The sequence below is a fragment of the Ambystoma mexicanum genome, unplaced genomic scaffold (assembly GCF_040938575.1).
Source record: "Ambystoma mexicanum isolate Mex_15411 unplaced genomic scaffold, UKY_AmexF1_1 Mex_scaf106, whole genome shotgun sequence".
Lineage (NCBI taxonomy): Eukaryota > Metazoa > Chordata > Amphibia > Caudata > Ambystomatidae > Ambystoma > Ambystoma mexicanum.
Genome location: NW_027182332.1, coordinates 289933 through 311186, shown reverse-complemented (window position 1 = coordinate 311186; position 21254 = coordinate 289933). Strand labels below are relative to the sequence as shown.

Below are 21254 nucleotides of genomic sequence, written 5' to 3'. Positions count from 1 at the left end.
GGGCCTAGTGAGTTTTGTACTTTTAAGCATCTAGTCGGCTAGACCTTGCAGTTTTGAAAGGCAATTGAGAAATGGCTCACTTCCTGAACTTGGAGCAAAAAAAAAGCCTACAGCACCTGGTATTCCCAGGCGGTCTCCCATCCAGGTACTAACTAGGCCCGACACTGCTTAGCTTCCGAGATCAGACGAGATCGGGCGCATTCAGTGTGGTGTGGCCGTAGGCTCTAGAAATGCTAAGAATATTACTCTTATGCATTTGCATTTAGTAAGCTAAGCCATGCAGCCACTTGCAACATGATACCACGCTCATCGCTCGATCAGGCTCGATCAGGCGAGATATATAAGACTGGTGGGCCCATTCAGGACTCCTATGTCTGGTAGGATAACTTTAATCCATCCATCCTGTTTCTGTTGCAGGGAGGTGGAGAGAACAATCAACACAATAACGGCTTTCTTTCATGCCTCTTGAAGGACTCAATATTCTCTGTACTGCATTACATGTGAAAGTCGATTTATTACCCATGAACACACTACCTGTATGCTAATTATATGTAAATAGGTAGCTCCAGCCCTCATAATGTTGTCCAACATTTCCGCTATAAAACGGGATACAATTATTTTGGAAACATACCAAATTTGAAAAGTAATTGAGAAGTTGTGCAATTACTAATCATGGAGCACAAAATAGCCTACAGCACCTGGTATTCCCAGGCGGTCTCCCATCCAGGTACTAACTAGGCCCGACACTGCTTAGCTTCCGAGATCAGACGAGATCGGGCGCATTCAGTGTGGTGTGGCCGTAGGCTCTGGGCCTAGTGAGTTTTGTACTTTTAAGCATCTAGTCGGCTAGACCTTGCAGTTTTGAAAGGCAATTGAGAAATGGCTCACTTCCTGAACTTGGAGCACAAAAAAGCCTACAGCACCTGGTATTCCCAGGCGGTCTCCCATCCAGGTACTAACTAGGCCCGACACTGCTTAGATTCCGAGATCAGACGAGATCGGGCGCATTCAGTGTGGTGTGGCCGTAGGCTCTGGTCCTAGTGAGTTTTGTACTTTTAAGCATCTAGTCGGCTAGACCTTGCAGTTTTGAAAGGCAATTGAGAAATGGCTCACTTCCTGAACTTGGAGCACAAAAAAGCCTACAGCACCTGGTATTCCCAGGCGGTCTCCCATCCAGGTACTAACTAGGCCCGACACTGCTTAGTGTGGTGTGGCCGTAGGCTCTAGAAATGCTAAGAATATTACTCTTATGCATTTGCATTTAGTAAGCTAAGCCATGCAGCCACTTGCAACATGATACCACGCTCATCGCTCGATCAGGCTCGATCAGGCGAGATATATAAGACTGGTGGGCCCATTCAGGACTCCTATGTCTGGTAGGATAACTTTAATCCATCCATCCTGTTTCTGTTGCAGGGAGGTGGAGAGAACAATCAACACAATAACGGCTTTCTTTCATGCCTCTTGAAGGACTCAATATTCTCTGTACTGCATTACATGTGAAAGTCGATTTATTACCCATGAACACACTACCTGTATGCTAATTATATGTAAATAGGTAGCTCCAGCCCTCATAATGTTGTCCAACATTTCCGCTATAAAACGGGATAAAATTATTTTGGAAACATACCAAATTTGAAAAGTAATTGAGAAGTTGTGCAATTACTAATCATGGAGCACAAAATAGCCTACAGCACCTGGTATTGCCAGGCGGTCTCCCATCCAGGTACTAACTAGGCCCGACACTGCTTAGCTTCCGAGATCAGACGAGATCGGGCGCATTCAGTGTGGTGTGGCCGTAGGCTCTGGGCCTAGTGAGTTTTGTACTTTTAAGCATCTAGTCGGCTAGACCTTGCAGTTTTGAAAGGCAATTGAGAAATGGCTCACTTCCTGAACTTGGAGCACAAAAAAGCCTACAGCACCTGGTATTCCCAGGCGGTCTCCCATCCAGGTACTAACTAGGCCCGACACTGCTTAGCTTCCGAGATCAGACGAGATCGGGCGCATTCAGTGTGGTGTGGCCGTAGGCTCTGGTCCTAGTGAGTTTTGTACTTTTAAGCATCTAGTCGGCTAGACCTTGCAGTTTTGAAAGGCAATTGAGAAATGGCTCACTTCCTGAACTTGGAGCACAAAAAAGCCTACAGCACCTGGTATTCCCAGGCGGTCTCCCATCCAGGTACTAACTAGGCCTGACACTGCTTAGCTTCCGAGATCAGACGAGATCGGGCGCATTCAGTGTGGTGTGGCCGTAGGCTCTGGGCCTAGTGAGTTTTGTACTTTTAAGCATCTAGTCGGCTAGACCTTGCAGTTTTGAAAGGCAATTGAGAAATGGCTCACTTCCTGAACTTGGAGCACAAAAAAGCCTACAGCACCTGGTATTCCCAGGCGGTCTCCCATCCAGGTACTAACTAGGCCCGACACTGCTTAGCTTCCGAGATCAGACGAGATCGGGCGCATTCAGTGTGGTGTGGCCGTAGGCTCTGGGCCTAGTGAGTTTTGTACTTTTAAGCATCTAGTCGGCTAGACCTTGCAGTTTTGAAAGGCAATTGAGAAATGGCTCACTTCCTGAACTTGGAGCACAAAAAAGCCTACAGCACCTGGTATTCCCAGGCGGTCTCCCATCCAGGTACTAACTAGGCCCGACACTGCTTAGCTTCCGAGATCAGACGAGATCGGGCGCATTCAGTGTGGTGTGGCCGTAGGCTCTGGGCCTAGTGAGTTTTGTACTTTTAAGCATCTAGTCGGCTAGACCTTGCAGTTTTGAAAGGCAATTGAGAAATGGCTCACTTCCTGAACTTGGAGCACAAAAAAGCCTACAGCACCTGGTATTCCCAGGCGGTCTCCCATCCAGGTACTAACTAGGCCCAACACTGCTTAGCTTCCGAGATCAGACGAGATCGGGCGCATTCAGTGTGGTGTGGCCGTAGGCTCTGGGCCTAGTGAGTTTTGTACTTTTAAGCATCTAGTCGGCTAGACCTTGCAGTTTTGAAAGGCAATTGAGAAATGGCTCACTTCCTGAACTTGGAGCACAAAAAAGCCTACAGCACCTGGTATTCCCAGGCGGTCTCCCATCCAGGTACTAACTAGGCCCGACACTGCTTAGCTTCCGAGATCAGACGAGATCGGGCGCATTCAGTGTGGTGTGGCCGTAGGCTCTAGAAATGCTAAGAATATTACTCTTATGCATTTGCATTTAGTAAGCTAAGCCATGCAGCCACTTGCAACATGATACCACGCTCATCGCTCGATCAGCGCTCGATCAGGCTCGATCAGGCGAGATATATAAGACTGGTGGGCCCATTCAGGACTCCTATGTCTGGTAGGATAACTTTAATCCATCCATCCTGTTTCTGTTGCAGGGAGGTGGAGAGAACAATCAACACAATAACGGCTTTCTTTCATGCCTCTTGAAGGACTCAATATTCTCTGTACTGCATTACATGTGAAAGTCGATTTATTACCCATGAACACACTACCTGTATGCTAATTATATGTAAATAGGTAGCTCCAGCCCTCATAATGCTGTCCAACATTTCCGCTATAAAACGGGATACAATTATTTTGGAAACATACCAAATTTGAAAAGTAATTGAGAAGTTGCGCAATTACTAATCATGGAGCACAAAATAGCCTACAGCACCTGGTATTCCCAGGCGGTCTCCCATCCAGGTACTAACTAGGCCCGACACTGCTTAGCTTCCGAGATCAGACGAGATCGGGCGCATTCAGTGTGGTGTGGCCGTAGGCTCTGGGCCTAGTGAGTTTTGTACTTTTAAGCATCTAGTCGGCTAGACCTTGCAGTTTTGAAAGGCAATTGAGAAATGGCTCACTTCCTGAACTTGGAGCACAAAAAAGCCTACAGCACCTGATATTCCCAGGCGGTCTCCCATCCAGGTACTAACTAGGCCCGACACTGCTTAGCTTCCGAGATCAGACGAGATCGGGCGCATTCAGTGTGGTGTGGCCGTAGGCTCTGGGCCTAGTGAGTTTTGTACTTTTAAGCATCTAGTCGGCTAGACCTTGCAGTTTTGAAAGGCAATTGAGAAATGGCTCACTTCCTGAACTTGGAGCACAAAAAAGCCTACAGCACCTGGTATTCCCATGCGGTCTCCCATCCAGGTACTAACTAGGCCCGACACTGCTTAGCTTCCGAGATCAGACGAGATCAGGCGCATTCAGTGTGGTGTGGCCGTAGGCTCTGGGCCTAGTGAGTTTTGTACTTTTAAGCATATAGTCGGCTAGACCTTGCAGTTTTGAAAGGCAATTGAGAAATGGCTCACTTCCTGAACTTGGAGCAAAAAAAAAGCCTACAGCACCTGGTATTCCCAGGCGGTCTCCCATCCAGGTACTAACTAGGCCCGACACTGCTTAGCTTCCGAGATCAGACGAGATCAGGCGCATTCAGTGTGGTGTGGCCGTAGGCTCTAGAAATGCTAAGAATATTACTCTTATGCATTTGCATTTAGTAAGCTAAGCCATGCAGCCACTTGCAACATGATACCACGCTCATCGCTCGATCAGGCTCGATCAGGCGAGATATATAAGACTGGTGGGCCCATTCAGGACTCCTATGTCTGGTAGGATAACTTTAATCCATCCATCCTGTTTCTGTTGCAGGGAGGTGGAGAGAACAATCAACACAATAACGGCTTTCTTTCATGCCTCTTGAAGGACTCAATATTCTCTGTACTGCATTACATGTGAAAGTCGATTTATTACCCATGAACACACTACCTGTATGCTAATTATATGTAAATAGGTAGCTCCAGCCCTCATAATGTTGTCCAACATTTCCGCTATAAAACGGGATACAATTATTTTGGAAACATACCAAATTTGAAAAGTAATTGAGAAGTTGTGCAATTACTAATCATGGAGCACAAAATAGCCTACAGCACATGGTATTCCCAGGCGGTCTCCCATCCAGGTACTAACTAGGCCCGACACTGCTTAGCTTCCGAGATCAGACGAGATCGGGCGCATTCAGTGTGGTGTGGCCGTAGGCTCTGGGCCTAGTGAGTTTTGTACTTTTAAGCATCTAGTCGGCTAGACCTTGCAGTTTTGAAAGGCAATTGAGAAATGGCTCACTTCCTGAACTTGGAGCACAAAAAAGCCTACAGCACCTGGTATTCCCAGGCGGTCTCCCATCCAGGTACTAACTAGGCCCGACACTGCTTAGTGTGGTGTGGCCGTAGGCTCTAGAAATGCTAAGAATATTACTCTTATGCATTTGCATTTAGTAAGCTAAGCCATGCAGCCACTTGCAACATGATACCACGCTCATCGCTCGATCAGGCTCGATCAGGCGAGATATATAAGACTGGTGGGCCCATTCAGGACTCCTATGTCTGGTAGGATAACTTTAATCCATCCATCCTGTTTCTGTTGCAGGGAGGTGGAGAGAACAATCAACACAATAACGGCTTTCTTTCATGCCTCTTGAAGGACTCAATATTCTCTGTACTGCATTACATGTGAAAGTCGATTTATTACCCATGAACACACTACCTGTATGCTAATTATATGTAAATAGGTAGCTCCAGCCCTCATAATGTTGTCCAACATTTCCGCTATAAAACGGGATAAAATTATTTTGGAAACATACCAAATTTGAAAAGTAATTGAGAAGTTGTGCAATTACTAATCATGGAGCACAAAATAGCCTACAGCACCTGGTATTGCCAGGCGGTCTCCCATCCAGGTACTAACTAGGCCCGACACTGCTTAGCTTCCGAGATCAGACGAGATCGGGCGCATTCAGTGTGGTGTGGCCGTAGGCTCTGGGCCTAGTGAGTTTTGTACTTTTAAGCATCTAGTCGGCTAGACCTTGCAGTTTTGAAAGGCAATTGAGAAATGGCTCACTTCCTGAACTTGGAGCACAAAAAAGCCTACAGCACCTGGTATTCCCAGGCGGTCTCCCATCCAGGTACTAACTAGGCCCGACACTGCTTAGCTTCCGAGATCAGACGAGATCGGGCGCATTCAGTGTGGTGTGGCCGTAGGCTCTGGTCCTAGTGAGTTTTGTACTTTTAAGCATCTAGTCGGCTAGACCTTGCAGTTTTGAAAGGCAATTGAGAAATGGCTCACTTCCTGAACTTGGAGCACAAAAAAGCCTACAGCACCTGGTATTCCCAGGCGGTCTCCCATCCAGGTACTAACTAGGCCTGACACTGCTTAGCTTCCGAGATCAGACGAGATCGGGCGCATTCAGTGTGGTGTGGCCGTAGGCTCTGGGCCTAGTGAGTTTTGTACTTTTAAGCATCTAGTCGGCTAGACCTTGCAGTTTTGAAAGGCAATTGAGAAATGGCTCACTTCCTGAACTTGGAGCACAAAAAAGCCTACAGCACCTGGTATTCCCAGGCGGTCTCCCATCCAGGTACTAACTAGGCCCGACACTGCTTAGCTTCCGAGATCAGACGAGATCGGGCGCATTCAGTGTGGTGTGGCCGTAGGCTCTGGGCCTAGTGAGTTTTGTACTTTTAAGCATCTAGTCGGCTAGACCTTGCAGTTTTGAAAGGCAATTGAGAAATGGCTCACTTCCTGAACTTGGAGCACAAAAAAGCCTACAGCACCTGGTATTCCCAGGCGGTCTCCCATCCAGGTACTAACTAGGCCCGACACTGCTTAGCTTCCGAGATCAGACGAGATCGGGCGCATTCAGTGTGGTGTGGCCGTAGGCTCTGGGCCTAGTGAGTTTTGTACTTTTAAGCATCTAGTCGGCTAGACCTTGCAGTTTTGAAAGGCAATTGAGAAATGGCTCACTTCCTGAACTTGGAGCACAAAAAAGCCTACAGCACCTGGTATTCCCAGGCGGTCTCCCATCCAGGTACTAACTAGGCCCAACACTGCTTAGCTTCCGAGATCAGACGAGATCGGGCGCATTCAGTGTGGTGTGGCCGTAGGCTCTGGGCCTAGTGAGTTTTGTACTTTTAAGCATCTAGTCGGCTAGACCTTGCAGTTTTGAAAGGCAATTGAGAAATGGCTCACTTCCTGAACTTGGAGCACAAAAAAGCCTACAGCACCTGGTATTCCCAGGCGGTCTCCCATCCAGGTACTAACTAGGCCCGACACTGCTTAGCTTCCGAGATCAGACGAGATCGGGCGCATTCAGTGTGGTGTGGCCGTAGGCTCTGGGCCTAGTGAGTTTTGTACTTTTAAGCATCTAGTCGGCTAGACCTTGCAGTTTTGAAAGGCAATTGAGAAATGGCTCACTTCCTGAACTTGGAGCACAAAAAAGCCTACAGCACCTGATATTCCCAGGCGGTCTCCCATCCAGGTACTAACTAGGCCCGACACTGCTTAGCTTCCGAGATCAGACGAGATCGGGCGCATTCAGTGTGGTGTGGCCGTAGGCTCTGGGCCTAGTGAGTTTTGTACTTTTAAGCATCTAGTCGGCTAGACCTTGCAGTTTTGAAAGGCAATTGAGAAATGGCTCACTTCCTGAACTTGGAGCACAAAAAAGCCTACAGCACCTGGTATTCCCATGCGGTCTCCCATCCAGGTACTAACTAGGCCCGACACTGCTTAGCTTCCGAGATCAGACGAGATCAGGCGCATTCAGTGTGGTGTGGCCGTAGGCTCTGGGCCTAGTGAGTTTTGTACTTTTAAGCATCTAGTCGGCTAGACCTTGCAGTTTTGAAAGGCAATTGAGAAATGGCTCACTTCCTGAACTTGGAGCAAAAAAAAAGCCTACAGCACCTGGTATTCCCAGGCGGTCTCCCATCCAGGTACTAACTAGGCCCGACACTGCTTAGCTTCCGAGATCAGACGAGATCGGGCGCATTCAGTGTGGTGTGGCCGTAGGCTCTAGAAATGCTAAGAATATTACTCTTATGCATTTGCATTTAGTAAGCTAAGCCATGCAGCCACTTGCAACATGATACCACGCTCATCGCTCGATCAGGCTCGATCAGGCGAGATATATAAGACTGGTGGGCCCATTCAGGACTCCTATGTCTGGTAGGATAACTTTAATCCATCCATCCTGTTTCTGTTGCAGGGAGGTGGAGAGAACAATCAACACAATAACGGCTTTCTTTCATGCCTCTTGAAGGACTCAATATTCTCTGTACTGCATTACATGTGAAAGTCGATTTATTACCCATGAACACACTACCTGTATGCTAATTATATGTAAATAGGTAGCTCCAGCCCTCATAATGTTGTCCAACATTTCCGCTATAAAACGGGATACAATTATTTTGGAAACATACCAAATTTGAAAAGTAATTGAGAAGTTGTGCAATTACTAATCATGGAGCACAAAATAGCCTACAGCACCTGGTATTCCCAGGCGGTCTCCCATCCAGGTACTAACTAGGCCCGACACTGCTTAGCTTCCGAGATCAGACGAGATCGGGCGCATTCAGTGTGGTGTGGCCGTAGGCTCTGGGCCTAGTGAGTTTTGTACTTTTAAGCATCTAGTCGGCTAGACCTTGCAGTTTTGAAAGGCAATTGAGAAATGGCTCACTTCCTGAACTTGGAGCACAAAAAAGCCTACAGCACCTGGTATTCCCAGGCGGTCTCCCATCCAGGTACTAACTAGGCCCGACACTGCTTAGATTCCGAGATCAGACGAGATCGGGCGCATTCAGTGTGGTGTGGCCGTAGGCTCTGGTCCTAGTGACTTTTGTACTTTTAAGCATCTAGTCGGCTAGACCTTGCAGTTTTGAAAGGCAATTGAGAAATGGCTCACTTCCTGAACTTGGAGCACAAAAAAGCCTACAGCACCTGGTATTCCCAGGCGGTCTCCCATCCAGGTACTAACTAGGCCCGACACTGCTTAGTGTGGTGTGGCCGTAGGCTCTAGAAATGCTAAGAATATTACTCTTATGCATTTGCATTTAGTAAGCTAAGCCATGCAGCCACTTGCAACATGATACCACGCTCATCGCTCGATCAGGCTCGATCAGGCGAGATATATAAGACTGGTGGGCCCATTCAGGACTCCTATGTCTGGTAGGATAACTTTAATCCATCCATCCTGTTTCTGTTGCAGGGAGGTGGAGAGAACAATCAACACAATAACGGCTTTCTTTCATGCCTCTTGAAGGACTCAATATTCTCTGTACTGCATTACATGTGAAAGTCGATTTATTACCCATGAACACACTACCTGTATGCTAATTATATGTAAATAGGTAGCTCCAGCCCTCATAATGTTGTCCAACATTTCCGCTATAAAACGGGATAAAATTATTTTGGAAACATACCAAATTTGAAAAGTAATTGAGAAGTTGTGCAATTACTAATCATGGAGCACAAAATAGCCTACAGCACCTGGTATTGCCAGGCGGTCTCCCATCCAGGTACTAACTAGGCCCGACACTGCTTAGCTTCCGAGATCAGACGAGATCGGGCGCATTCAGTGTGGTGTGGCCGTAGGCTCTGGGCCTAGTGAGTTTTGTACTTTTAAGCATCTAGTCGGCTAGACCTTGCAGTTTTGAAAGGCAATTGAGAAATGGCTCACTTCCTGAACTTGGAGCACAAAAAAGCCTACAGCACCTGGTATTCCCAGGCGGTCTCCCATCCAGGTACTAACTAGGCCCGACACTGCTTAGCTTCCGAGATCAGACGAGATCGGGCGCATTCAGTGTGGTGTGGCCGTAGGCTCTGGTCCTAGTGAGTTTTGTACTTTTAAGCATCTAGTCGGCTAGACCTTGCAGTTTTGAAAGGCAATTGAGAAATGGCTCACTTCCTGAACTTGGAGCACAAAAAAGCCTACAGCACCTGGTATTCCCAGGCGGTCTCCCATCCAGGTACTAACTAGGCCTGACACTGCTTAGCTTCCGAGATCAGACGAGATCGGGCGCATTCAGTGTGGTGTGGCCGTAGGCTCTGGGCCTAGTGAGTTTTGTACTTTTAAGCATCTAGTCGGCTAGACCTTGCAGTTTTGAAAGGCAATTGAGAAATGGCTCACTTCCTGAACTTGGAGCACAAAAAAGCCTACAGCACCTGGTATTCCCAGGCGGTCTCCCATCCAGGTACTAACTAGGCCCGACACTGCTTAGCTTCCGAGATCAGACGAGATCGGGCGCATTCAGTGTGGTGTGGCCGTAGGCTCTGGGCCTAGTGAGTTTTGTACTTTTAAGCATCTAGTCGGCTAGACCTTGCAGTTTTGAAAGGCAATTGAGAAATGGCTCACTTCCTGAACTTGGAGCACAAAAAAGCCTACAGCACCTGGTATTCCCAGGCGGTCTCCCATCCAGGTACTAACTAGGCCCGACACTGCTTAGCTTCCGAGATCAGACGAGATCGGGCGCATTCAGTGTGGTGTGGCCGTAGGCTCTGGGCCTAGTGAGTTTTGTACTTTTAAGCATCTAGTCGGCTAGACCTTGCAGTTTTGAAAGGCAATTGAGAAATGGCTCACTTCCTGAACTTGGAGCACAAAAAAGCCTACAGCACCTGGTATTCCCAGGCGGTCTCCCATCCAGGTACTAACTAGGCCCAACACTGCTTAGCTTCCGAGATCAGACGAGATCGGGCGCATTCAGTGTGGTGTGGCCGTAGGCTCTGGGCCTAGTGAGTTTTGTACTTTTAAGCATCTAGTCGGCTAGACCTTGCAGTTTTGAAAGGCAATTGAGAAATGGCTCACTTCCTGAACTTGGAGCACAAAAAAGCCTACAGCACCTGGTATTCCCAGGCGGTCTCCCATCCAGGTACTAACTAGGCCCGACACTGCTTAGCTTCCGAGATCAGACGAGATCGGGCGCATTCAGTGTGGTGTGGCCGTAGGCTCTAGAAATGCTAAGAATATTACTCTTATGCATTTGCATTTAGTAAGCTAAGCCATGCAGCCACTTGCAACATGATACCACGCTCATCGCTCGATCAGCGCTCGATCAGGCTCGATCAGGCGAGATATATAAGACTGGTGGGCCCATTCAGGACTCCTATGTCTGGTAGGATAACTTTAATCCATCCATCCTGTTTCTGTTGCAGGGAGGTGGAGAGAACAATCAACACAATAACAGCTTTCTTTCATGCCTCTTGAAGGACTCAATATTCTCTGTACTGCATTACATGTGAAAGTCGATTTATTACCCATGAACACACTACCTGTATGCTAATTATATGTAAATAGGTAGCTCCAGCCCTCATAATGCTGTCCAACATTTCCGCTATAAAACGGGATACAATTATTTTGGAAACATACCAAATTTGAAAAGTAATTGAGAAGTTGCGCAATTACTAATCATGGAGCACAAAATAGCCTACAGCACCTGGTATTCCCAGGCGGTCTCCCATCCAGGTACTAACTAGGCCCGACACTGCTTAGCTTCCGAGATCAGACGAGATCGGGCGCATTCAGTGTGGTGTGGCCGTAGGCTCTGGGCCTAGTGAGTTTTGTACTTTTAAGCATCTAGTCGGCTAGACCTTGCAGTTTTGAAAGGCAATTGAGAAATGGCTCACTTCCTGAACTTGGAGCACAAAAAAGCCTACAGCACCTGATATTCCCAGGCGGTCTCCCATCCAGGTACTAACTAGGCCCGACACTGCTTAGCTTCCGAGATCAGACGAGATCGGGCGCATTCAGTGTGGTGTGGCCGTAGGCTCTGGGCCTAGTGAGTTTTGTACTTTTAAGCATCTAGTCGGCTAGACCTTGCAGTTTTGAAAGGCAATTGAGAAATGGCTCACTTCCTGAACTTGGAGCACAAAAAAGCCTACAGCACCTGGTATTCCCATGCGGTCTCCCATCCAGGTACTAACTAGGCCCGACACTGCTTAGCTTCCGAGATCAGACGAGATCAGGCGCATTCAGTGTGGTGTGGCCGTAGGCTCTGGGCCTAGTGAGTTTTGTACTTTTAAGCATCTAGTCGGCTAGACCTTGCAGTTTTGAAAGGCAATTGAGAAATGGCTCACTTCCTGAACTTGGAGCAAAAAAAAAGCCTACAGCACCTGGTATTCCCAGGCGGTCTCCCATCCAGGTACTAACTAGGCCCGACACTGCTTAGCTTCCGAGATCAGACGAGATCGGGCGCATTCAGTGTGGTGTGGCCGTAGGCTCTAGAAATGCTAAGAATATTACTCTTATGCATTTGCATTTAGTAAGCTAAGCCATGCAGCCACTTGCAACATGATACCACGCTCATCGCTCGATCAGGCTCGATCAGGCGAGATATATAAGACTGGTGGGCCCATTCAGGACTCCTATGTCTGGTAGGATAACTTTAATCCATCCATCCTGTTTCTGTTGCAGGGAGGTGGAGAGAACAATCAACACAATAACGGCTTTCTTTCATGCCTCTTGAAGGACTCAATATTCTCTGTACTGCATTACATGTGAAAGTCGATTTATTACCCATGAACACACTACCTGTATGCTAATTATATGTAAATAGGTAGCTCCAGCCCTCATAATGTTGTCCAACATTTCCGCTATAAAACGGGATACAATTATTTTGGAAACATACCAAATTTGAAAAGTAATTGAGAAGTTGTGCAATTACTAATCATGGAGCACAAAATAGCCTACAGCACCTGGTATTCCCAGGCGGTCTCCCATCCAGGTACTAACTAGGCCCGACACTGCTTAGCTTCCGAGATCAGACGAGATCGGGCGCATTCAGTGTGGTGTGGCCGTAGGCTCTGGGCCTAGTGAGTTTTGTACTTTTAAGCATCTAGTCGGCTAGACCTTGCAGTTTTGAAAGGCAATTGAGAAATGGCTCACTTCCTGAACTTGGAGCACAAAAAAGCCTACAGCACCTGGTATTCCCAGGCGGTCTCCCATCCAGGTACTAACTAGGCCCGACACTGCTTAGATTCCGAGATCAGACGAGATCGGGCGCATTCAGTGTGGTGTGGCCGTAGGCTCTGGTCCTAGTGAGTTTTGTACTTTTAAGCATCTAGTCGGCTAGACCTTGCAGTTTTGAAAGGCAATTGAGAAATGGCTCACTTCCTGAACTTGGAGCACAAAAAAGCCTACAGCACCTGGTATTCCCAGGCGGTCTCCCATCCAGGTACTAACTAGGCCCGACACTGCTTAGTGTGGTGTGGCCGTAGGCTCTAGAAATGCTAAGAATATTACTCTTATGCATTTGCATTTAGTAAGCTAAGCCATGCAGCCACTTGCAACATGATACCACGCTCATCGCTCGATCAGGCTCGATCAGGCGAGATATATAAGACTGGTGGGCCCATTCAGGACTCCTATGTCTGGTAGGATAACTTTAATCCATCCATCCTGTTTCTGTTGCAGGGAGGTGGAGAGAACAATCAACACAATAACGGCTTTCTTTCATGCCTCTTGAAGGACTCAATATTCTCTGTACTGCATTACATGTGAAAGTCGATTTATTACCCATGAACACACTACCTGTATGCTAATTATATGTAAATAGGTAGCTCCAGCCCTCATAATGTTGTCCAACATTTCCGCTATAAAACGGGATAAAATTATTTTGGAAACATACCAAATTTGAAAAGTAATTGAGAAGTTGTGCAATTACTAATCATGGAGCACAAAATAGCCTACAGCACCTGGTATTGCCAGGCGGTCTCCCATCCAGGTACTAACTAGGCCCGACACTGCTTAGCTTCCGAGATCAGACGAGATCGGGCGCATTCAGTGTGGTGTGGCCGTAGGCTCTGGGCCTAGTGAGTTTTGTACTTTTAAGCATCTAGTCGGCTAGACCTTGCAGTTTTGAAAGGCAATTGAGAAATGGCTCACTTCCTGAACTTGGAGCACAAAAAAGCCTACAGCACCTGGTATTCCCAGGCGGTCTCCCATCCAGGTACTAACTAGGCCCGACACTGCTTAGCTTCCGAGATCAGACGAGATCGGGCGCATTCAGTGTGGTGTGGCCGTAGGCTCTGGTCCTAGTGAGTTTTGTACTTTTAAGCATCTAGTCGGCTAGACCTTGCAGTTTTGAAAGGCAATTGAGAAATGGCTCACTTCCTGAACTTGGAGCACAAAAAAGCCTACAGCACCTGGTATTCCCAGGCGGTCTCCCATCCAGGTACTAACTAGGCCTGACACTGCTTAGCTTCCGAGATCAGACGAGATCGGGCGCATTCAGTGTGGTGTGGCCGTAGGCTCTGGGCCTAGTGAGTTTTGTACTTTTAAGCATCTAGTCGGCTAGACCTTGCAGTTTTGAAAGGCAATTGAGAAATGGCTCACTTCCTGAACTTGGAGCACAAAAAAGCCTACAGCACCTGGTATTCCCAGGCGGTCTCCCATCCAGGTACTAACTAGGCCCGACACTGCTTAGCTTCCGAGATCAGACGAGATCGGGCGCATTCAGTGTGGTGTGGCCGTAGGCTCTGGGCCTAGTGAGTTTTGTACTTTTAAGCATCTAGTCGGCTAGACCTTGCAGTTTTGAAAGGCAATTGAGAAATGGCTCACTTCCTGAACTTGGAGCACAAAAAAGCCTACAGCACCTGGTATTCCCAGGCGGTCTCCCATCCAGGTACTAACTAGGCCCGACACTGCTTAGCTTCCGAGATCAGACGAGATCGGGCGCATTCAGTGTGGTGTGGCCGTAGGCTCTGGGCCTAGTGAGTTTTGTACTTTTAAGCATCTAGTCGGCTAGACCTTGCAGTTTTGAAAGGCAATTGAGAAATGGCTCACTTCCTGAACTTGGAGCACAAAAAAGCCTACAGCACCTGGTATTCCCAGGCGGTCTCCCATCCAGGTACTAACTAGGCCCAACACTGCTTAGCTTCCGAGATCAGACGAGATCGGGCGCATTCAGTGTGGTGTGGCCGTAGGCTCTGGGCCTAGTGAGTTTTGTACTTTTAAGCATCTAGTCGGCTAGACCTTGCAGTTTTGAAAGGCAATTGAGAAATGGCTCACTTCCTGAACTTGGAGCACAAAAAAGCCTACAGCACCTGGTATTCCCAGGCGGTCTCCCATCCAGGTACTAACTAGGCCCGACACTGCTTAGCTTCCGAGATCAGACGAGATCGGGCGCATTCAGTGTGGTGTGGCCGTAGGCTCTAGAAATGCTAAGAATATTACTCTTATGCATTTGCATTTAGTAAGCTAAGCCATGCAGCCACTTGCAACATGATACCACGCTCATCGCTCGATCAGCGCTCGATCAGGCTCGATCAGGCGAGATATATAAGACTGGTGGGCCCATTCAGGACTCCTATGTCTGGTAGGATAACTTTAATCCATCCATCCTGTTTCTGTTGCAGGGAGGTGGAGAGAACAATCAACACAATAACGGCTTTCTTTCATGCCTCTTGAAGGACTCAATATTCTCTGTACTGCATTACATGTGAAAGTCGATTTATTACCCATGAACACACTACCTGTATGCTAATTATATGTAAATAGGTAGCTCCAGCCCTCATAATGCTGTCCAACATTTCCGCTATAAAACGGGATACAATTATTTTGGAAACATACCAAATTTGAAAAGTAATTGAGAAGTTGCGCAATTACTAATCATGGAGCACAAAATAGCCTACAGCACCTGGTATTCCCAGGCGGTCTCCCATCCAGGTACTAACTAGGCCCGACACTGCTTAGCTTCCGAGATCAGACGAGATCGGGCGCATTCAGTGTGGTGTGGCCGTAGGCTCTGGGCCTAGTGAGTTTTGTACTTTTAAGCATCTAGTCGGCTAGACCTTGCAGTTTTGAAAGGCAATTGAGAAATGGCTCACTTCCTGAACTTGGAGCACAAAAAAGCCTACAGCACCTGATATTCCCAGGCGGTCTCCCATCCAGGTACTAACTAGGCCCGACACTGCTTAGCTTCCGAGATCAGACGAGATCGGGCGCATTCAGTGTGGTGTGGCCGTAGGCTCTGGGCCTAGTGAGTTTTGTACTTTTAAGCATCTAGTCGGCTAGACCTTGCAGTTTTGAAAGGCAATTGAGAAATGGCTCACTTCCTGAACTTGGAGCACAAAAAAGCCTACAGCACCTGGTATTCCCATGCGGTCTCCCATCCAGGTACTAACTAGGCCCGACACTGCTTAGCTTCCGAGATCAGACGAGATCAGGCGCATTCAGTGTGGTGTGGCCGTAGGCTCTGGGCCTAGTGAGTTTTGTACTTTTAAGCATCTAGTCGGCTAGACCTTGCAGTTTTGAAAGGCAATTGAGAAATGGCTCACTTCCTGAACTTGGAGCAAAAAAAAAGCCTACAGCACCTGGTATTCCCAGGCGGTCTCCCATCCAGGTACTAACTAGGCCCGACACTGCTTAGCTTCCGAGATCAGACGAGATCGGGCGCATTCAGTGTGGTGTGGCCGTAGGCTCTAGAAATGCTAAGAATATTACTCTTATGCATTTGCATTTAGTAAGCTAAGCCATGCAGCCACTTGCAACATGATACCACGCTCATCGCTCGATCAGGCTCGATCAGGCGAGATATATAAGACTGGTGGGCCCATTCAGGACTCCTATGTCTGGTAGGATAACTTTAATCCATCCATCCTGTTTCTGTTGCAGGGAGGTGGAGAGAACAATCAACACAATAACGGCTTTCTTTCATGCCTCTTGAAGGACTCAATATTCTCTGTACTGCATTACATGTGAAAGTCGATTTATTACCCATGAACACACTACCTGTATGCTAATTATATGTAAATAGGTAGCTCCAGCCCTCATAATGTTGTCCAACATTTCCGCTATAAAACGGGATACAATTATTTTGGAAACATACCAAATTTGAAAAGTAATTGAGAAGTTGTGCAATTACTAATCATGGAGCACAAAATAGCCTACAGCACCTGGTATTCCCAGGCGGTCTCCCATCCAGGTACTAACTAGGCCCGACACTGCTTAGCTTCCGAGATCAGACGAGATCGGGCGCATTCAGTGTGGTGTGGCCGTAGGCTCTGGGCCTAGTGAGTTTTGTACTTTTAAGCATCTAGTCGGCTAGACCTTGCAGTTTTGAAAGGCAATTGAGAAATGGCTCACTTCCTGAACTTGGAGCACAAAAAAGCCTACAGCACCTGGTATTCCCAGGCGGTCTCCCATCCAGGTACTAACTAGGCCCGACACTGCTTAGATTCCGAGATCAGACGAGATCGGGCGCATTCAGTGTGGTGTGGCCGTAGGCTCTGGTCCTAGTGAGTTTTGTACTTTTAAGCATCTAGTCGGCTAGACCTTGCAGTTTTGAAAGGCAATTGAGAAATGGCTCACTTCCTGAACTTGGAGCACAAAAAAGCCTACAGCACCTGGTATTCCCAGGCGGTCTCCCATCCAGGTACTAACTAGGCCCGACACTGCTTAGTGTGGTGTGGCCGTAGGCTCTAGAAATGCTAAGAATATTACTCTTATGCATTTGCATTTAGTAAGCTAAGCCATGCAGCCACTTGCAACATGATACCACGCTCATCGCTCGATCAGGCTCGATCAGGCGAGATATATAAGACTGGTGGGCCCATTCAGGACTCCTATGTCTGGTAGGATAACTTTAATCCATCCATCCTGTTTCTGTTGCAGGGAGGTGGAGAGAACAATCAACACAATAACGGCTTTCTTTCATGCCTCTTGAAGGACTCAATATTCTCTGTACTGCATTACATGTGAAAGTCGATTTATTACCCATGAACACACTACCTGTATGCTAATTATATGTAAATAGGTAGCTCCAGCCCTCATAATGTTGTCCAACATTTCCGCTATAAAACGGGATAAAATTATTTTGGAAACATACCAAATTTGAAAAGTAATTGAGAAGTTGTGCAATTACTAATCATGGAGCACAAAATAGCCTACAGCACCTGGTATTGCCAGGCGGTCTCCCATCCAGGTACTAACTAGGCCCGACACTGCTTAGCTTCCGAGATCAGACGAGATCGGGCGCATTCAGTGTGGTGTGGCCGTAGGCTCTGGGCCTAGTGAGTTTTGTACTTTTAAGCATCTAGTCGGCTAGACCTTGCAGTTTTGAAAGGCAATTGAGAAATGGCTCACTTCCTGAACTTGGAGCACAAAAAAGCCTACAGCACCTGGTATTCCCAGGCGGTCTCCCATCCAGGTACTAACTAGGCCCGACACTGCTTAGCTTCCGAGATCAGACGAGATCGGGCGCATTCAGTGTGGTGTGGCCGTAGGCTCTGGTCCTAGTGAGTTTTGTACTTTTAAGCATCTAGTCGGCTAGACCTTGCAGTTTTGAAAGGCAATTGAGAAATGGCTCACTTCCTGAACTTGGAGCACAAAAAAGCCTACAGCACCTGGTATTCCCAGGCGGTCTCCCATCCAGGTACTAACTAGGCCTGACACTGCTTAGCTTCCGAGATCAGACGAGATCGGGCGCATTCAGTGTGGTGTGGCCGTAGGCTCTGGGCCTAGTGAGTTTTGTACTTTTAAGCATCTAGTCGGCTAGACCTTGCAGTTTTGAAAGGCAATTGAGAAATGGCTCACTTCCTGAACTTGGAGCACAAAAAAGCCTACAGCACCTGGTATTCCCAGGCGGTCTCCCATCCAGGTACTAACTAGGCCCGACACTGCTTAGCTTCCGAGATCAGACGAGATCGGGCGCATTCAGTGTGGTGTGGCCGTAGGCTCTGGGCCTAGTGAGTTTTGTACTTTTAAGCATCTAGTCGGCTAGACCTTGCAGTTTTGAAAGGCAATTGAGAAATGGCTCACTTCCTGAACTTGGAGCACAAAAAAGCCTACAGCACCTGGTATTCCCAGGCGGTCTCCCATCCAGGTACTAACTAGGCCCGACACTGCTTAGCTTCCGAGATCAGACGAGATCGGGCGCATTCAGTGTGGTGTGGCCGTAGGCTCTGGGCCTAGTGAGTTTTGTACTTTTAAGCATCTAGTCGGCTAGACCTTGCAGTTTTGAAAGGCAATTGAGAAATGGCTCACTTCCTGAACTTGGAGCACAAAAAAGCCTACAGCACCTGGTATTCCCAGGCGGTCTCCCATCCAGGTACTAACTAGGCCCAACACTGCTTAGCTTCCGAGATCAGACGAGATCGGGCGCATTCAGTGTGGTGTGGCCGTAGGCTCTGGGCCTAGTGAGTTTTGTACTTTTAAGCATCTAGTCGGCTAGACCTTGCAGTTTTGAAAGGCAATTGAGAAATGGCTCACTTCCTGAACTTGGAGCACAAAAAAGCCTACAGCACCTGGTATTCCCAGGCGGTCTCCCATCCAGGTACTAACTAGGCCCGACACTGCTTAGCTTCCGAGATCAGACGAGATCGGGCGCATTCAGTGTGGTGTGGCCGTAGGCTCTAGAAATGCTAAGAATATTACTCTTATGCATTTGCATTTAGTAAGCTAAGCCATGCAGCCACTTGCAACATGATACCACGCTCATCGCTCGATCAGCGCTCGATCAGGCTCGATCAGGCGAGATATATAAGACTGGTGGGCCCATTCAGGACTCCTATGTCTGGTAGGATAACTTTAATCCATCCATCCTGTTTCTGTTGCAGGGAGGTGGAGAGAACAATCAACACAATAACGGCTTTCTTTCATGCCTCTTGAAGGACTCAATATTCTCTGTACTGCATTACATGTGAAAGTCGATTTATTACCCATGAACACACTACCTGTATGCTAATTATATGTAAATAGGTAGCTCCAGCCCTCATAATGCTGTCCAACATTTCCGCTATAAAACGGGATACAATTATTTTGGAAACATACCAAATTTGAAAAGTAATTGAGAAGTTGCGCAATTACTAATCATGGAGCACAAAATAGCCTACAGCACCTGGTATTCCCAGGCGGTCTCCCATCCAGGTACTAACTAGGCCCGACACTGCTTAGCTTCCGAGATCAGACGAGATCGGGCGCATTCAGTGTGGTGTGGCCGTAGGCTCTGGGCCTAGTGAGTTTTGTACTTTTAAGCATCTAGTCGGCTAGACCTTGCAGTTTTGAAAGGCAATTGAGAAATGGCTCACTTCCTGAACTTGGAGCACAAAAAAGCCTACAGCACCTGATATTCCCAGGCGGTCTCCCATCCAGGTACTAACTAGGCCCGACACTGCTTAGCTTCCGAGATCAGACGAGATCGGGCGCATTCAGTGTGGTGTGGCCGTAGGCTCTGGGCCTAGTGAGTTTTGTACTTTTAAGCATCTAGTCGGCTAGACCTTGCAGTTTTGAAAGGCAATTGAGAAATGGCTCACTTCCTGAACTTGGAGCACAAAAAAGCCTACAGCACCTGGTATTCCCATGCGGTCTCCCATCCAGGTACTAACTAGGCCCGACACTGCTTAGCTTCCGAGATCAGACGAGATCAGGCGCATTCAGTGTGGTGTGGCCGTAGGCTCTGGGCCTAGTGAGTTTTGTACTTTTAAGCATATAGTCGGCTAGACCTTGCAGTTTTGAAAGGCAATTGAGAAATGGCTCACTTCCTGAACTTGGAGCAAAAAAAAAGCCTACAGCACCTGGTATTCCCAGGCGGTCTCCCATCCAGGTACTAACTAGGCCCGACACTGCTTAGCTTCCGAGATCAGACGAGATCAGGCGCATTCAGTGTGGTGTGGCCGTAGGCTCTAGAAATGCTAAGAATATTACTCTTATGCATTTGCATTTAGTAAGCTAAGCCATGCAGCCACTTGCAACATGATACCACGCTCATCGCTCGATCAGGCTCGATCAGGCGAGATATATAAGACTGGTGGGCCCATTCAGGACTCCTATGTCTGGTAGGATAACTTTAATCCATCCATCCTGTTTCTGTTGCAGGGAGGTGGAGAGAACAATCAACACAATAACGGCTTTCTTTCATGCCTCTTGAAGGACTCAATATTCTCTGTACTGCATTACATGTGAAAGTCGATTTATTACCCATGAACACACTACCTGTATGCTAATTATATGTAAATAGGTAGCTCCAGCCCTCATAATGTTGTCCAACATTTCCGCTATAAAACGGGATACAATTATTTTGGAAACATACCAAATTTGAAAAGTAATTGAGAAGTTGTGCAATTACTAATCATGGAGCACAAAATAGCCTACAGCACCTGGTATTCCCAGGCGGTCTCCCATCCAGGTACTAACTAGGCCCGACACTGCTTAGCTTCCGAGATCAGACGAGATCGGGCGCATTCAGTGTGGTGTGGCCGTAGGCTCTGGGCCTAGTGAGTTTTGTACTTTTAAGCATCTAGTCGGCTAGACCTTGCAGTTTTGAAAGGCAATTGAGAAATGGCTCACTTCCTGAACTTGGAGCACAAAAAAGCCTACAGCACCTGGTATTCCCAGGCGGTCTCCCATCCAGGTACTAACTAGGCCCGACACTGCTTAGTGTGGTGTGGCCGTAGGCTCTAGAAATGCTAAGAATATTACTCTTATGCATTTGCATTTAGTAAGCTAAGCCATGCAGCCACTTGCAACATGA

The 21254-nt window shown here is 47.6% G+C and overlaps 65 non-coding genes across 65 annotated transcripts; all 65 read right to left on the bottom strand.

The window, feature by feature from the left end:
- Window positions 1-104: 104 nt before the first annotated feature.
- LOC138551388 (5S ribosomal RNA) lies at window positions 105-223 on the bottom strand. Its single transcript, XR_011295110.1, has one exon. It is a non-coding gene; the product is annotated as a 5S ribosomal RNA (ribosomal RNA).
- Window positions 224-686: 463 nt separating this feature from the next.
- Window positions 687-805, bottom strand: LOC138551386 (5S ribosomal RNA). Its single transcript, XR_011295108.1, has one exon. It is a non-coding gene; the product is annotated as a 5S ribosomal RNA (ribosomal RNA).
- A 106-nt stretch (window positions 806-911) lies between these two features.
- LOC138553066 (5S ribosomal RNA) lies at window positions 912-1030 on the bottom strand. Its single transcript, XR_011296743.1, has one exon. It is a non-coding gene; the product is annotated as a 5S ribosomal RNA (ribosomal RNA).
- Window positions 1031-1685: 655 nt separating this feature from the next.
- Window positions 1686-1804, bottom strand: LOC138553139 (5S ribosomal RNA). The gene has a single exon (XR_011296815.1). It is a non-coding gene; the product is annotated as a 5S ribosomal RNA (ribosomal RNA).
- Window positions 1805-1910: 106 nt separating this feature from the next.
- Window positions 1911-2029, bottom strand: LOC138551385 (5S ribosomal RNA). The gene has a single exon (XR_011295107.1). It is a non-coding gene; the product is annotated as a 5S ribosomal RNA (ribosomal RNA).
- A 106-nt stretch (window positions 2030-2135) lies between these two features.
- Window positions 2136-2254, bottom strand: LOC138553020 (5S ribosomal RNA). Its single transcript, XR_011296697.1, has one exon. It is a non-coding gene; the product is annotated as a 5S ribosomal RNA (ribosomal RNA).
- Window positions 2255-2360: 106 nt separating this feature from the next.
- Window positions 2361-2479, bottom strand: LOC138551384 (5S ribosomal RNA). The gene has a single exon (XR_011295106.1). It is a non-coding gene; the product is annotated as a 5S ribosomal RNA (ribosomal RNA).
- A 106-nt stretch (window positions 2480-2585) lies between these two features.
- LOC138551383 (5S ribosomal RNA) lies at window positions 2586-2704 on the bottom strand. Its single transcript, XR_011295105.1, has one exon. It is a non-coding gene; the product is annotated as a 5S ribosomal RNA (ribosomal RNA).
- A 106-nt stretch (window positions 2705-2810) lies between these two features.
- Window positions 2811-2929, bottom strand: LOC138553220 (5S ribosomal RNA). Its single transcript, XR_011296886.1, has one exon. It is a non-coding gene; the product is annotated as a 5S ribosomal RNA (ribosomal RNA).
- A 106-nt stretch (window positions 2930-3035) lies between these two features.
- On the bottom strand, window positions 3036-3154 carry LOC138551382 (5S ribosomal RNA). The gene has a single exon (XR_011295104.1). It is a non-coding gene; the product is annotated as a 5S ribosomal RNA (ribosomal RNA).
- A 474-nt stretch (window positions 3155-3628) lies between these two features.
- Window positions 3629-3747, bottom strand: LOC138551381 (5S ribosomal RNA). The gene has a single exon (XR_011295103.1). It is a non-coding gene; the product is annotated as a 5S ribosomal RNA (ribosomal RNA).
- A 106-nt stretch (window positions 3748-3853) lies between these two features.
- Window positions 3854-3972, bottom strand: LOC138552566 (5S ribosomal RNA). Its single transcript, XR_011296247.1, has one exon. It is a non-coding gene; the product is annotated as a 5S ribosomal RNA (ribosomal RNA).
- Window positions 3973-4078: 106 nt separating this feature from the next.
- LOC138552875 (5S ribosomal RNA) lies at window positions 4079-4197 on the bottom strand. The gene has a single exon (XR_011296553.1). It is a non-coding gene; the product is annotated as a 5S ribosomal RNA (ribosomal RNA).
- A 107-nt stretch (window positions 4198-4304) lies between these two features.
- On the bottom strand, window positions 4305-4423 carry LOC138552655 (5S ribosomal RNA). Its single transcript, XR_011296335.1, has one exon. It is a non-coding gene; the product is annotated as a 5S ribosomal RNA (ribosomal RNA).
- A 463-nt stretch (window positions 4424-4886) lies between these two features.
- On the bottom strand, window positions 4887-5005 carry LOC138553055 (5S ribosomal RNA). Its single transcript, XR_011296732.1, has one exon. It is a non-coding gene; the product is annotated as a 5S ribosomal RNA (ribosomal RNA).
- Window positions 5006-5660: 655 nt separating this feature from the next.
- Window positions 5661-5779, bottom strand: LOC138553138 (5S ribosomal RNA). Its single transcript, XR_011296814.1, has one exon. It is a non-coding gene; the product is annotated as a 5S ribosomal RNA (ribosomal RNA).
- A 106-nt stretch (window positions 5780-5885) lies between these two features.
- Window positions 5886-6004, bottom strand: LOC138551380 (5S ribosomal RNA). The gene has a single exon (XR_011295102.1). It is a non-coding gene; the product is annotated as a 5S ribosomal RNA (ribosomal RNA).
- Window positions 6005-6110: 106 nt separating this feature from the next.
- On the bottom strand, window positions 6111-6229 carry LOC138553019 (5S ribosomal RNA). The gene has a single exon (XR_011296696.1). It is a non-coding gene; the product is annotated as a 5S ribosomal RNA (ribosomal RNA).
- Window positions 6230-6335: 106 nt separating this feature from the next.
- LOC138551379 (5S ribosomal RNA) lies at window positions 6336-6454 on the bottom strand. The gene has a single exon (XR_011295101.1). It is a non-coding gene; the product is annotated as a 5S ribosomal RNA (ribosomal RNA).
- A 106-nt stretch (window positions 6455-6560) lies between these two features.
- Window positions 6561-6679, bottom strand: LOC138551378 (5S ribosomal RNA). The gene has a single exon (XR_011295100.1). It is a non-coding gene; the product is annotated as a 5S ribosomal RNA (ribosomal RNA).
- A 106-nt stretch (window positions 6680-6785) lies between these two features.
- LOC138553209 (5S ribosomal RNA) lies at window positions 6786-6904 on the bottom strand. The gene has a single exon (XR_011296875.1). It is a non-coding gene; the product is annotated as a 5S ribosomal RNA (ribosomal RNA).
- Window positions 6905-7010: 106 nt separating this feature from the next.
- On the bottom strand, window positions 7011-7129 carry LOC138551377 (5S ribosomal RNA). Its single transcript, XR_011295099.1, has one exon. It is a non-coding gene; the product is annotated as a 5S ribosomal RNA (ribosomal RNA).
- Window positions 7130-7235: 106 nt separating this feature from the next.
- Window positions 7236-7354, bottom strand: LOC138552565 (5S ribosomal RNA). The gene has a single exon (XR_011296246.1). It is a non-coding gene; the product is annotated as a 5S ribosomal RNA (ribosomal RNA).
- A 106-nt stretch (window positions 7355-7460) lies between these two features.
- On the bottom strand, window positions 7461-7579 carry LOC138552874 (5S ribosomal RNA). The gene has a single exon (XR_011296552.1). It is a non-coding gene; the product is annotated as a 5S ribosomal RNA (ribosomal RNA).
- A 107-nt stretch (window positions 7580-7686) lies between these two features.
- Window positions 7687-7805, bottom strand: LOC138551375 (5S ribosomal RNA). The gene has a single exon (XR_011295097.1). It is a non-coding gene; the product is annotated as a 5S ribosomal RNA (ribosomal RNA).
- A 463-nt stretch (window positions 7806-8268) lies between these two features.
- On the bottom strand, window positions 8269-8387 carry LOC138551374 (5S ribosomal RNA). The gene has a single exon (XR_011295096.1). It is a non-coding gene; the product is annotated as a 5S ribosomal RNA (ribosomal RNA).
- A 106-nt stretch (window positions 8388-8493) lies between these two features.
- Window positions 8494-8612, bottom strand: LOC138553065 (5S ribosomal RNA). The gene has a single exon (XR_011296742.1). It is a non-coding gene; the product is annotated as a 5S ribosomal RNA (ribosomal RNA).
- A 655-nt stretch (window positions 8613-9267) lies between these two features.
- On the bottom strand, window positions 9268-9386 carry LOC138553137 (5S ribosomal RNA). Its single transcript, XR_011296813.1, has one exon. It is a non-coding gene; the product is annotated as a 5S ribosomal RNA (ribosomal RNA).
- A 106-nt stretch (window positions 9387-9492) lies between these two features.
- LOC138551373 (5S ribosomal RNA) lies at window positions 9493-9611 on the bottom strand. The gene has a single exon (XR_011295095.1). It is a non-coding gene; the product is annotated as a 5S ribosomal RNA (ribosomal RNA).
- A 106-nt stretch (window positions 9612-9717) lies between these two features.
- Window positions 9718-9836, bottom strand: LOC138553018 (5S ribosomal RNA). The gene has a single exon (XR_011296695.1). It is a non-coding gene; the product is annotated as a 5S ribosomal RNA (ribosomal RNA).
- A 106-nt stretch (window positions 9837-9942) lies between these two features.
- On the bottom strand, window positions 9943-10061 carry LOC138551372 (5S ribosomal RNA). Its single transcript, XR_011295094.1, has one exon. It is a non-coding gene; the product is annotated as a 5S ribosomal RNA (ribosomal RNA).
- A 106-nt stretch (window positions 10062-10167) lies between these two features.
- LOC138551371 (5S ribosomal RNA) lies at window positions 10168-10286 on the bottom strand. Its single transcript, XR_011295093.1, has one exon. It is a non-coding gene; the product is annotated as a 5S ribosomal RNA (ribosomal RNA).
- A 106-nt stretch (window positions 10287-10392) lies between these two features.
- LOC138553197 (5S ribosomal RNA) lies at window positions 10393-10511 on the bottom strand. Its single transcript, XR_011296864.1, has one exon. It is a non-coding gene; the product is annotated as a 5S ribosomal RNA (ribosomal RNA).
- Window positions 10512-10617: 106 nt separating this feature from the next.
- LOC138551369 (5S ribosomal RNA) lies at window positions 10618-10736 on the bottom strand. Its single transcript, XR_011295091.1, has one exon. It is a non-coding gene; the product is annotated as a 5S ribosomal RNA (ribosomal RNA).
- Window positions 10737-11210: 474 nt separating this feature from the next.
- On the bottom strand, window positions 11211-11329 carry LOC138551368 (5S ribosomal RNA). The gene has a single exon (XR_011295090.1). It is a non-coding gene; the product is annotated as a 5S ribosomal RNA (ribosomal RNA).
- Window positions 11330-11435: 106 nt separating this feature from the next.
- LOC138552562 (5S ribosomal RNA) lies at window positions 11436-11554 on the bottom strand. Its single transcript, XR_011296244.1, has one exon. It is a non-coding gene; the product is annotated as a 5S ribosomal RNA (ribosomal RNA).
- Window positions 11555-11660: 106 nt separating this feature from the next.
- LOC138552873 (5S ribosomal RNA) lies at window positions 11661-11779 on the bottom strand. The gene has a single exon (XR_011296551.1). It is a non-coding gene; the product is annotated as a 5S ribosomal RNA (ribosomal RNA).
- Window positions 11780-11886: 107 nt separating this feature from the next.
- Window positions 11887-12005, bottom strand: LOC138551367 (5S ribosomal RNA). Its single transcript, XR_011295089.1, has one exon. It is a non-coding gene; the product is annotated as a 5S ribosomal RNA (ribosomal RNA).
- A 463-nt stretch (window positions 12006-12468) lies between these two features.
- LOC138551366 (5S ribosomal RNA) lies at window positions 12469-12587 on the bottom strand. Its single transcript, XR_011295088.1, has one exon. It is a non-coding gene; the product is annotated as a 5S ribosomal RNA (ribosomal RNA).
- Window positions 12588-12693: 106 nt separating this feature from the next.
- LOC138553064 (5S ribosomal RNA) lies at window positions 12694-12812 on the bottom strand. The gene has a single exon (XR_011296741.1). It is a non-coding gene; the product is annotated as a 5S ribosomal RNA (ribosomal RNA).
- A 655-nt stretch (window positions 12813-13467) lies between these two features.
- On the bottom strand, window positions 13468-13586 carry LOC138553136 (5S ribosomal RNA). Its single transcript, XR_011296812.1, has one exon. It is a non-coding gene; the product is annotated as a 5S ribosomal RNA (ribosomal RNA).
- A 106-nt stretch (window positions 13587-13692) lies between these two features.
- On the bottom strand, window positions 13693-13811 carry LOC138551365 (5S ribosomal RNA). The gene has a single exon (XR_011295087.1). It is a non-coding gene; the product is annotated as a 5S ribosomal RNA (ribosomal RNA).
- A 106-nt stretch (window positions 13812-13917) lies between these two features.
- On the bottom strand, window positions 13918-14036 carry LOC138553017 (5S ribosomal RNA). Its single transcript, XR_011296694.1, has one exon. It is a non-coding gene; the product is annotated as a 5S ribosomal RNA (ribosomal RNA).
- Window positions 14037-14142: 106 nt separating this feature from the next.
- Window positions 14143-14261, bottom strand: LOC138551363 (5S ribosomal RNA). The gene has a single exon (XR_011295085.1). It is a non-coding gene; the product is annotated as a 5S ribosomal RNA (ribosomal RNA).
- Window positions 14262-14367: 106 nt separating this feature from the next.
- On the bottom strand, window positions 14368-14486 carry LOC138551362 (5S ribosomal RNA). Its single transcript, XR_011295084.1, has one exon. It is a non-coding gene; the product is annotated as a 5S ribosomal RNA (ribosomal RNA).
- A 106-nt stretch (window positions 14487-14592) lies between these two features.
- On the bottom strand, window positions 14593-14711 carry LOC138553186 (5S ribosomal RNA). The gene has a single exon (XR_011296853.1). It is a non-coding gene; the product is annotated as a 5S ribosomal RNA (ribosomal RNA).
- A 106-nt stretch (window positions 14712-14817) lies between these two features.
- Window positions 14818-14936, bottom strand: LOC138551361 (5S ribosomal RNA). Its single transcript, XR_011295083.1, has one exon. It is a non-coding gene; the product is annotated as a 5S ribosomal RNA (ribosomal RNA).
- Window positions 14937-15410: 474 nt separating this feature from the next.
- LOC138551360 (5S ribosomal RNA) lies at window positions 15411-15529 on the bottom strand. Its single transcript, XR_011295082.1, has one exon. It is a non-coding gene; the product is annotated as a 5S ribosomal RNA (ribosomal RNA).
- A 106-nt stretch (window positions 15530-15635) lies between these two features.
- LOC138552561 (5S ribosomal RNA) lies at window positions 15636-15754 on the bottom strand. Its single transcript, XR_011296243.1, has one exon. It is a non-coding gene; the product is annotated as a 5S ribosomal RNA (ribosomal RNA).
- A 106-nt stretch (window positions 15755-15860) lies between these two features.
- Window positions 15861-15979, bottom strand: LOC138552871 (5S ribosomal RNA). The gene has a single exon (XR_011296549.1). It is a non-coding gene; the product is annotated as a 5S ribosomal RNA (ribosomal RNA).
- A 107-nt stretch (window positions 15980-16086) lies between these two features.
- Window positions 16087-16205, bottom strand: LOC138551358 (5S ribosomal RNA). Its single transcript, XR_011295081.1, has one exon. It is a non-coding gene; the product is annotated as a 5S ribosomal RNA (ribosomal RNA).
- A 463-nt stretch (window positions 16206-16668) lies between these two features.
- Window positions 16669-16787, bottom strand: LOC138551357 (5S ribosomal RNA). Its single transcript, XR_011295080.1, has one exon. It is a non-coding gene; the product is annotated as a 5S ribosomal RNA (ribosomal RNA).
- Window positions 16788-16893: 106 nt separating this feature from the next.
- Window positions 16894-17012, bottom strand: LOC138553063 (5S ribosomal RNA). Its single transcript, XR_011296740.1, has one exon. It is a non-coding gene; the product is annotated as a 5S ribosomal RNA (ribosomal RNA).
- A 655-nt stretch (window positions 17013-17667) lies between these two features.
- On the bottom strand, window positions 17668-17786 carry LOC138553134 (5S ribosomal RNA). Its single transcript, XR_011296810.1, has one exon. It is a non-coding gene; the product is annotated as a 5S ribosomal RNA (ribosomal RNA).
- A 106-nt stretch (window positions 17787-17892) lies between these two features.
- LOC138551356 (5S ribosomal RNA) lies at window positions 17893-18011 on the bottom strand. The gene has a single exon (XR_011295079.1). It is a non-coding gene; the product is annotated as a 5S ribosomal RNA (ribosomal RNA).
- A 106-nt stretch (window positions 18012-18117) lies between these two features.
- Window positions 18118-18236, bottom strand: LOC138553016 (5S ribosomal RNA). Its single transcript, XR_011296693.1, has one exon. It is a non-coding gene; the product is annotated as a 5S ribosomal RNA (ribosomal RNA).
- Window positions 18237-18342: 106 nt separating this feature from the next.
- On the bottom strand, window positions 18343-18461 carry LOC138551355 (5S ribosomal RNA). Its single transcript, XR_011295078.1, has one exon. It is a non-coding gene; the product is annotated as a 5S ribosomal RNA (ribosomal RNA).
- Window positions 18462-18567: 106 nt separating this feature from the next.
- Window positions 18568-18686, bottom strand: LOC138551354 (5S ribosomal RNA). Its single transcript, XR_011295077.1, has one exon. It is a non-coding gene; the product is annotated as a 5S ribosomal RNA (ribosomal RNA).
- A 106-nt stretch (window positions 18687-18792) lies between these two features.
- On the bottom strand, window positions 18793-18911 carry LOC138553095 (5S ribosomal RNA). Its single transcript, XR_011296772.1, has one exon. It is a non-coding gene; the product is annotated as a 5S ribosomal RNA (ribosomal RNA).
- Window positions 18912-19017: 106 nt separating this feature from the next.
- On the bottom strand, window positions 19018-19136 carry LOC138551353 (5S ribosomal RNA). The gene has a single exon (XR_011295075.1). It is a non-coding gene; the product is annotated as a 5S ribosomal RNA (ribosomal RNA).
- A 474-nt stretch (window positions 19137-19610) lies between these two features.
- Window positions 19611-19729, bottom strand: LOC138551351 (5S ribosomal RNA). The gene has a single exon (XR_011295073.1). It is a non-coding gene; the product is annotated as a 5S ribosomal RNA (ribosomal RNA).
- Window positions 19730-19835: 106 nt separating this feature from the next.
- LOC138552560 (5S ribosomal RNA) lies at window positions 19836-19954 on the bottom strand. Its single transcript, XR_011296242.1, has one exon. It is a non-coding gene; the product is annotated as a 5S ribosomal RNA (ribosomal RNA).
- A 106-nt stretch (window positions 19955-20060) lies between these two features.
- LOC138552870 (5S ribosomal RNA) lies at window positions 20061-20179 on the bottom strand. The gene has a single exon (XR_011296548.1). It is a non-coding gene; the product is annotated as a 5S ribosomal RNA (ribosomal RNA).
- Window positions 20180-20286: 107 nt separating this feature from the next.
- LOC138552653 (5S ribosomal RNA) lies at window positions 20287-20405 on the bottom strand. Its single transcript, XR_011296333.1, has one exon. It is a non-coding gene; the product is annotated as a 5S ribosomal RNA (ribosomal RNA).
- Window positions 20406-20868: 463 nt separating this feature from the next.
- LOC138551350 (5S ribosomal RNA) lies at window positions 20869-20987 on the bottom strand. The gene has a single exon (XR_011295072.1). It is a non-coding gene; the product is annotated as a 5S ribosomal RNA (ribosomal RNA).
- Between the last annotated feature and the right edge of the window lie 267 nt (window positions 20988-21254).